This window comes from Coenobita brevimanus, chromosome 76 (genome assembly GCF_032717465.1).
Source record: "Coenobita brevimanus isolate Jiangsu-jjx chromosome 76, ASM3271746v2, whole genome shotgun sequence".
In the NCBI taxonomy this organism is placed as follows: domain Eukaryota; kingdom Metazoa; phylum Arthropoda; class Malacostraca; order Decapoda; family Coenobitidae; genus Coenobita; species Coenobita brevimanus.
The window spans coordinates 30,679,466-30,686,671 of record NC_137029.1 but is presented as its reverse complement, the minus strand read 5'-3'; the positions used below and the strand labels follow the sequence as shown (position 1 = coordinate 30,686,671).

The window sequence follows — 7,206 nt, the reverse complement described above, 5'->3', positions numbered from 1 at the left end:
GGAAGGCGTGATGTGGGAGGAGGTAATGAGATAGGGGCGGCGTTAGGACCAGGGCAGGAGATTCAGCGTATACGATAGTTTGCCTCTCGTAACTGAAGTGTGATTTTTGTACGAAGAACTAGTGCTTTGGGAAGATTATGTAGCCTCCTTTCCTCTTACGAAAGCAAATATTACATTGTTTTTTACGAACTAGAGGCACTGAATGATTCTGTAGTCTCCTTTCCTTCTTACAAAAACATATCTTTGCTTTTACTTGGTTTGTGTCTTTAGGAAGAGCTAGAGACACTGAAATATTTGAATTCTCCCTTCTTTGTCCTGCGTAAAAAGACAAATCTCAGTTGCGACGGAGCAGATGGTTGTGAATCAGGGTGCTGTGCTGGTGAGGGTGAGGGACTAGGCCACAAGCGTCTCACCCGGAGAATCCAGCTTGATGAGTTTCATGGGTACCTCAGATTTTGTCTCACCCGTGCCATCTACAAAGTCCTCATCTTTATTCTCCTCTGGCTCCTCCTCCACCACCTTTTCCTCCTCGTCTACCTCTCCTTCTTCTTCCAAATCATCAATGACCTCGTCTTCGTCGTCGTCGTCGTCGTCGTCGTCGTCATCGTGTCGCTTGAACCACTTGTCTTCTGGACTGTTCAGCGGATCGAAATCAATGTCAGGCAGGTCATAACAAGGATGGTACACGATTTCACTCTTGTCCATTTTCCTCTTCCGCCTGACGGTGAGGTCCATGGGCTGGTCGTGCTGTGTGGACCGGGATGAAGCCTCGGTCACCCTCGCCTGCTGGGACTGAGGGGAGCTGTTTGGGGGCCCTGTGGGACTCACACTTTGCCGCTGCACCTGCAACACGGCATCCAGGAAGCGCTTCTTGTTCACTGCTTCATCCTTGGACGGACGGATGGATGGGCGGATGGCGGCCTCTGGTGGCCCAAACACGCTGGGCTTGAGGCCGTCCAGTCCAGGAACAGAGCCTAGGCCAGGGTAGAACTTGGCCAGGGGTGGGAAAGGCAGCATGGAAGGCCAAAGAGGAGGGTAGGGAGGAAAAGAGAAAATGTTATTATTTAAGGATGTGTAGCTCAGCAGGTCTGGGCTGGGGGCCACCCTCACACTGGATGTGACAGGACAGAGGTCGCGGGTGTACAGAGGGCCCTGGCTGGTCACTGCCTTCAGGAAGCTTAGTCGTTCCTCCTCTGTCATGAGCACCCCACTGGTCCGCCGCTCAGCCACCGATTCCCGCCGTGCCTGCTCTGTGTCCTCACGCTGAGCCACAGACACTGGCGGCTGGTCTTCCTCGATCTTAACATGATCCCCCTTCACTGAAGTCACAACCCGGACTTCATTGACGTCTGTGACCTTACTAACTGGCTGGTCACACCCTTCAGAGGGACGGCGGTCTCCTTTCACTTCCAGCATGGGATGGTCCTTTCGTTCCAGCACCACCTCAGCCTGGGAGCGCCTGGATACTTCCCTAAGCCGCCGCTCCCACTCCAGCACTGTAAGAGGTGCCAGACGGGACTCTACCTCAGGAGCAGTGTGACGCAGGGCTTCCAGAGCCTCAGCATCCAGGTGGCGCCGCAGCCCCGCTAGGTCAACCCCACCCCGCCCCGCCAAATCTAGTCCTCTCCCTGCCATATCCAGACCTCCAGGCCCCATCATGTCCATCCCACCCCGTCCTGCCAGATCCAGGCCACGCCCAGCCAAATCCAGCCCACCCCGGCCCGGTCCCAGGTCCGGCCTTGAATCAAGGCCGTGTGAGCGTCGCAGTGCCTCCAGCAGCTGCTCCCGTTGGTGGGCCTCCAGGGCAGATGGATGGGAGGCACCACGACCCAACCCTGCCATGCTTTCCTCACGCTGTTGCTGCTGCTGCTGTTGCTGTTGCTGCTGTTGAGGACACATAGGGACTGTTACTGATCATACTCAGAAACTTCATCATACTCACCACATCTCATTCTCACACAGGCATTCCCTATATTGTCTACACTTAATGGCCTATTGCGTCGATTATTACATATGGAGAGTGTATTTTAACTCAACCATGGTTTTTCTGATGCAGCTGTGAAAAACGCAGAATATTTGGTAAAACTTATAGCGACATGAATTCTTATAGATATATGATACGAGATAAAACTGAGGCCGTGTATGGGAATTATATAAACCTTGTGCCTGGGTACTCTGTAAACTCACAACAGTGGATACCTCACCAGTATTTACAAGCTGAGGGCAAAGAAAAAGGAGCATGACACGACGATTCTAAACATAGTCAACACACACACACACACACACACACACACACACACACATACAAAGGAGGGAAGGGTCGATAAAACAGGTAATGCATCCCAAACATCAACTGAAAACTCACAGCAGCGAGATGTGTGGCGGTGGTGAGCGAGGACAGCGATGCATGGAGGTCGTGTGCCTGGTGCTCTGAGGTCTGTAGTGTGCCCGGCGCTGGAGGTCTCATGCCATCGCGTGTCATAGCGCCGCGGAGCTGTGCCGCCACGAAGGGCAGTGACCCGTCCTGTAGCGTGGGGGTGATGGGGGTACGGAGCTGTGTCTGCCCATTGAACGCTGCCTGCTCCTGTAGTAGGCAGTGGATCTTGAACCAGTTGGAGCGACGGCCATACCTGAAGCACACCATCCGATTGTTAGTGGCGCAACATTGGACACCGATACAGCTGACCAAGTTACTCGTATGCCTACATATTTCCTGTGCTCCCGTTTCATTGCATGTCCATTTGAACTTAAGAACAATAGAAAAAGAAATAACTGCAGTAGGTTAAATGTCCCTGAATAAATAGCTGCTGTTTAGGGGTACGATTTTGACAGAAACAGCAAATAAGCCTACTGTACCCCTCCCCTCCTTCCATCACCAACCAAACCCTCAAGCCAAAACTGGTAGGAAACAGTGAGAAGGAAAATAATACAATACCCCCCCCCCTCACTCCTTATTCCTCTCCTTTCTGATCACCTACATGGCCCCCGTCTTAGTAGCTTTTGTCTACATTTAAGACGAAGACAAGGATAGCAAAACAAAATAGGAAAAAGAAAAACCCTCCTCCCATTAACCCCTAGAGCAGAAACTGGCAGGAAATAATGAGAAGGGACGCCACAGATCACCTTCTTCCTTCAATTCCTTTCTCCTACCTTGATCCCGTTTTGGACATGCCCACCATAAGGCATTTCCGGAGCCTGCACGCCTTGCACGATGTCCTGTTCTGCTTGTTGATCACGCACTGCCCGCCGTTCTTGCATTCGTGCACTTGGGACAGGTTGTTATACGTGCGCCCGAAGAACGACTGTGCGGGGGAGAGTGAACGTGTGGTTAGAGGAGAGGGAACGGGAAGTAAGGGAGAATAAAGAGAAAAGAGAAGCTGAAAGAGAGTGAAAGGAGAGTAAATTAAGGCAGTCAAAAAAAGAACTAAAGTAAGAGAGAGAAGTGGAAGAGGGGTGATAAAATAGCAGTTAAGAAATTTGGGATTCTGTTTCTTGTTCAGCTCGAAGGATTATACAGGGAGAGAGAGAGAGAGAGAGAGAGAGAGAGAGAGAGAGAGAGAGAGAGAGAGAATCTTAGTTACGAAAAAGAATTGAGCTTAAGTTTGTGCTTGTTCCCTCGAAGAATGAGTGAAGAGAGAAAGTGATATAAAAAAAATCTTAGTTGAGGATAAAAGGCAGGTAATGAAAAGCTGAGGAAATTATAGAGTTGATGTGTGTTTTTATGTAACCCTCCCCCCTCCTTCCAAAATAATAAGTATAAAAACAGCGATGAAAATAAAGAGTGAGACGAAATAAAAAAAAATGCCTCTTCCTACGTAGGGATTCTCACAGCTAAATATACTAATCTGCTACTAGTAAAAAAATAAAATAATTAATAAATAGAATAAAACTTGCCATCATAGCGACAGGGTTGAGAGTAAAAAAAATAGGATAAATGAAACATATTTATAAATTAATGACGCTGTAATAAGTGAAGCAAAATTTAAATGAATAAAAATAGATTAAAGAGAAAGGTACAGGATAGTAGATGAAACAAAACCAAATTACAGTAAATAAAAAGACGATGGATAAATAACAATAATCAATAAAACAGAAGGAGACGAAACTTTAAACACACACACACACACACACACACACACACACACACACACACACACACACACATTAAGACAGGTTATTGTATACTGTACCCAGGAGACCAGACAAGACAAAACTATAAGGAAAAAAAAAAAAAAGCAAAAAGTGGAAAGGAAATGTACGAGTGAGGTGGATGTGAAAGTTGGTTAAAGCGAAGGAAGAATTTTAGTGAGGGAAGAACTTTTGTAGTAGTAGTAGTAGTAGTAGTAGTGGTGGTGGTGGTGGTCGTAGTAGTAGTAGTAGTAGTAGTAGTACATTCACAGGAGTACATAGGAAATACAGATAACAGGAGCCAATTCTACAAAGATCAAACCAACGTGTAAGAGAAAAGGACGGGAAAGATGAGATATAAATAAAAACAGGGAAGAAGTGCAGAAGGAAAATACGGAACAAGAAAAAAGGCACAGAAACCGGAAGAATGGAACCAGGTCGAGGGCAAACCATGAAAAAAAAAAAAACTGAAAAATAAAAGATAATTGAGGGGGCTGTTAAGACGAAAGGGAGACTGAAGTTACGAGCAACGGAGACGAAGAAGGAGCACAGAGGAAACAGTAAACAGGGGAAAATAAGGCGATAAATATAAACAGAAGAGGACATTAGTGTGGAGAGGAGGGTGAAGGGGTTCCAGTGAGGTAGGCAGTAATGGAGCGTAAAGCAAGCGAGATGGGAGTTGTTTGGGAGGGAGAAATATAGCCGCCAGGTTCAGGGTAAGGTTGGATGAGGTTAGGGTAGCTTGGGTTAGGTTAGGTTAGGTTGGGTTAGGTTTGGATAGGTATAAATTGAGTTAGGTTTCTTTGGATTAGGTTTGGTGTGATTAGGTGAATTTCAGTTAGTTAGAAATTAAACTGCAAAAGTACCGCTGAAATTATAATTGAGGGCATTTGGATTGGAAGCCGCTCAATTTAAAAACAAAACAGACATCACAGATTTAAAGATGATATTGCAAAAGACACGCTATTGCAAAAGACCCAATGCCGCTCAAAAAAAAAAAAAGAAAAAAAAAGAAAAAAAAAAGAAAATCACGACCTTTAAAGATGATGCTGGAAAAGAACCGAAGTCGCTCAATTTAGCAACATAAACAAACATCACAGTCATGAAAGATAGAGTTGCAAAAGTACCGTTCGAGTTATAACTGAGGGTCGTAAGCTGCCAGACGTCCCTATTTAGAGGCGTAAAACAACCACAGCCACCACCAGGCAAGATGAAGCTGCAAATGTACCCCTGGAGTTATTATGGAGGGCGCTGGAACTGGCAAGCGGGCCTATTTAGCAACATAAAACAAACACCACCACCACCACAGCTACCACAAACACCACCACTATCACAACTACCACCACCATCACCACCAGGAAAGGCCAAAGAGCACGGGGAGACGTGTAGTGTTTCTAATTCTGGTACGAAAAGCAGAGTACAAAAACAAAAAAAGCGTGACCTCTTCTCTAACCTTTTGATTGCCTAGAGTTTTCTTCCTGCTGAACAAAATCGTCTGGTGTTTGTAGGAATGAAATATCGAAGTTATAATTGCGTTTTGAAATGGGTATTGAGTTTGAAACCCTTTTATTTTTTCGTCTTGTTACTCACAGTATCGTGAGTTATACAGACGAAATACTGTATACAAAAGAGGTGAAGAAGGTACAAATCCATCCCAGGGAACCCCGGACCCTCACCATAAACACAGTTCCAGTTTAGGGGCTCCATACTTCTTCCAGCAGTCATTTCTCACTATCATTTCAGTACGTGGGTGCATCTCGTCTGCCACAAATCATCCCTCCATTTGGCTCCCCTCTGTTCCATCAACTCCTTTCACTCAGGTACTCCAACTGTCCATCACATGACCCGCCCCTCCCGTCCCCGTAACACGGAGCACTGTGTTCCAATTTCCTTAGACCTTTATTCAAGTAGCTCCTTCCCTATCCCCCCGCCAGGATGCATGAGACAGGCACACAATACGTACAAGGCGAAGCAGCTGGATTCCGGGGACGCATACCCATCAGTTGAACATGTTAGCCTAATACAAAGGGCGCTGTGTTTCGTTCTATGAGGGAGAGAGGAGGAGGAGGATGGTGTGTGTGTTTGTGTGTGTGTGTTTGTGTGTGTGTGTGTGTGTGTGTGTGTGTGTGTGTGTGTGTGTGTGTGTGTGTGTGTGTGTACTTCTACTACTATTACTACTACTACTACTACTTCCTTCCACTTGTATCACCAGATCTAGGAGGATGTTTGAGTGATAGGGTGGCCACATTAATCTATACTCCACTCACTTCAACTTGGCTCAGGTTTTCGTCCTTTTGTAGCTTATTTCACGCAGCTCAGTAACAGAGTGAGAAAATACTACAGCCCTGCATCCTTTCCAAAGCACTTCTTCGTGACTAGCACCATATTCCACCGTCCATCTTACTCATTTCTGCTTTTCCTGTTTCTCTCCCACCCCTTCCTTTCTTTTCCCGTGTATTTTCCTGGTTCTCTACTTTTCCTTATGTCCTTCCTTCCTCCTTCTTCCCTCCCATTCTTTCTCTTCCCTCCCCTTCCTTGAGGTCTTTCTTCCACTTCCTCCACAAGTTAAGACCCGTTGTATCAACATCAGATTCTCACTCAGGAAACACACACACACACACACACACACACACACACACACACACACACAGTCAGGCCCCATCCCTTCCTTCATTCTCTCCCTTCCTTTCCTTTCCTTCTTCCATTTCCCTTCCACTATTTCTCTCTCTCTCTCTCTCTCTCTCTCTCTCTCTCTCTCTCTCTCTCTCTCTCTCTCTCTCTCTCATATGTAACCTGTTAATATTTCTCGCGTCATCCTTTTCTTTTCTTTTCTTCATCTGTGTTTGTTTAATTTGTTTTCATTTTGTTTTTTTTTCTCATATCTTCGTTTTTTTTCCTTCGTTTTTGTGTCTTATTGTTTTTCCTGTTTTCTTTTTGGCCTATTCCGTTTCTCTTATTTTTTCTCGTGTTTGTTATTCTCTCTCTCTCTCTCTCTCTCTCTCTCTCTCTACCTACCTATCTATCTATCTTTTTATCTATTTATTTTTATCTATCTATCTATCTACCTCTGTCTATCTA

The 7,206-nt window shown here is 45.9% G+C and overlaps 1 pseudogene; it reads right to left on the bottom strand.

Moving 5' to 3' along the window:
* Window positions 1-393: 393 nt before the first annotated feature.
* LOC145408254 (uncharacterized) overlaps window positions 394-7,206 on the bottom strand; it is a 37,952-nt pseudogene continuing 31,139 nt past the window's right edge.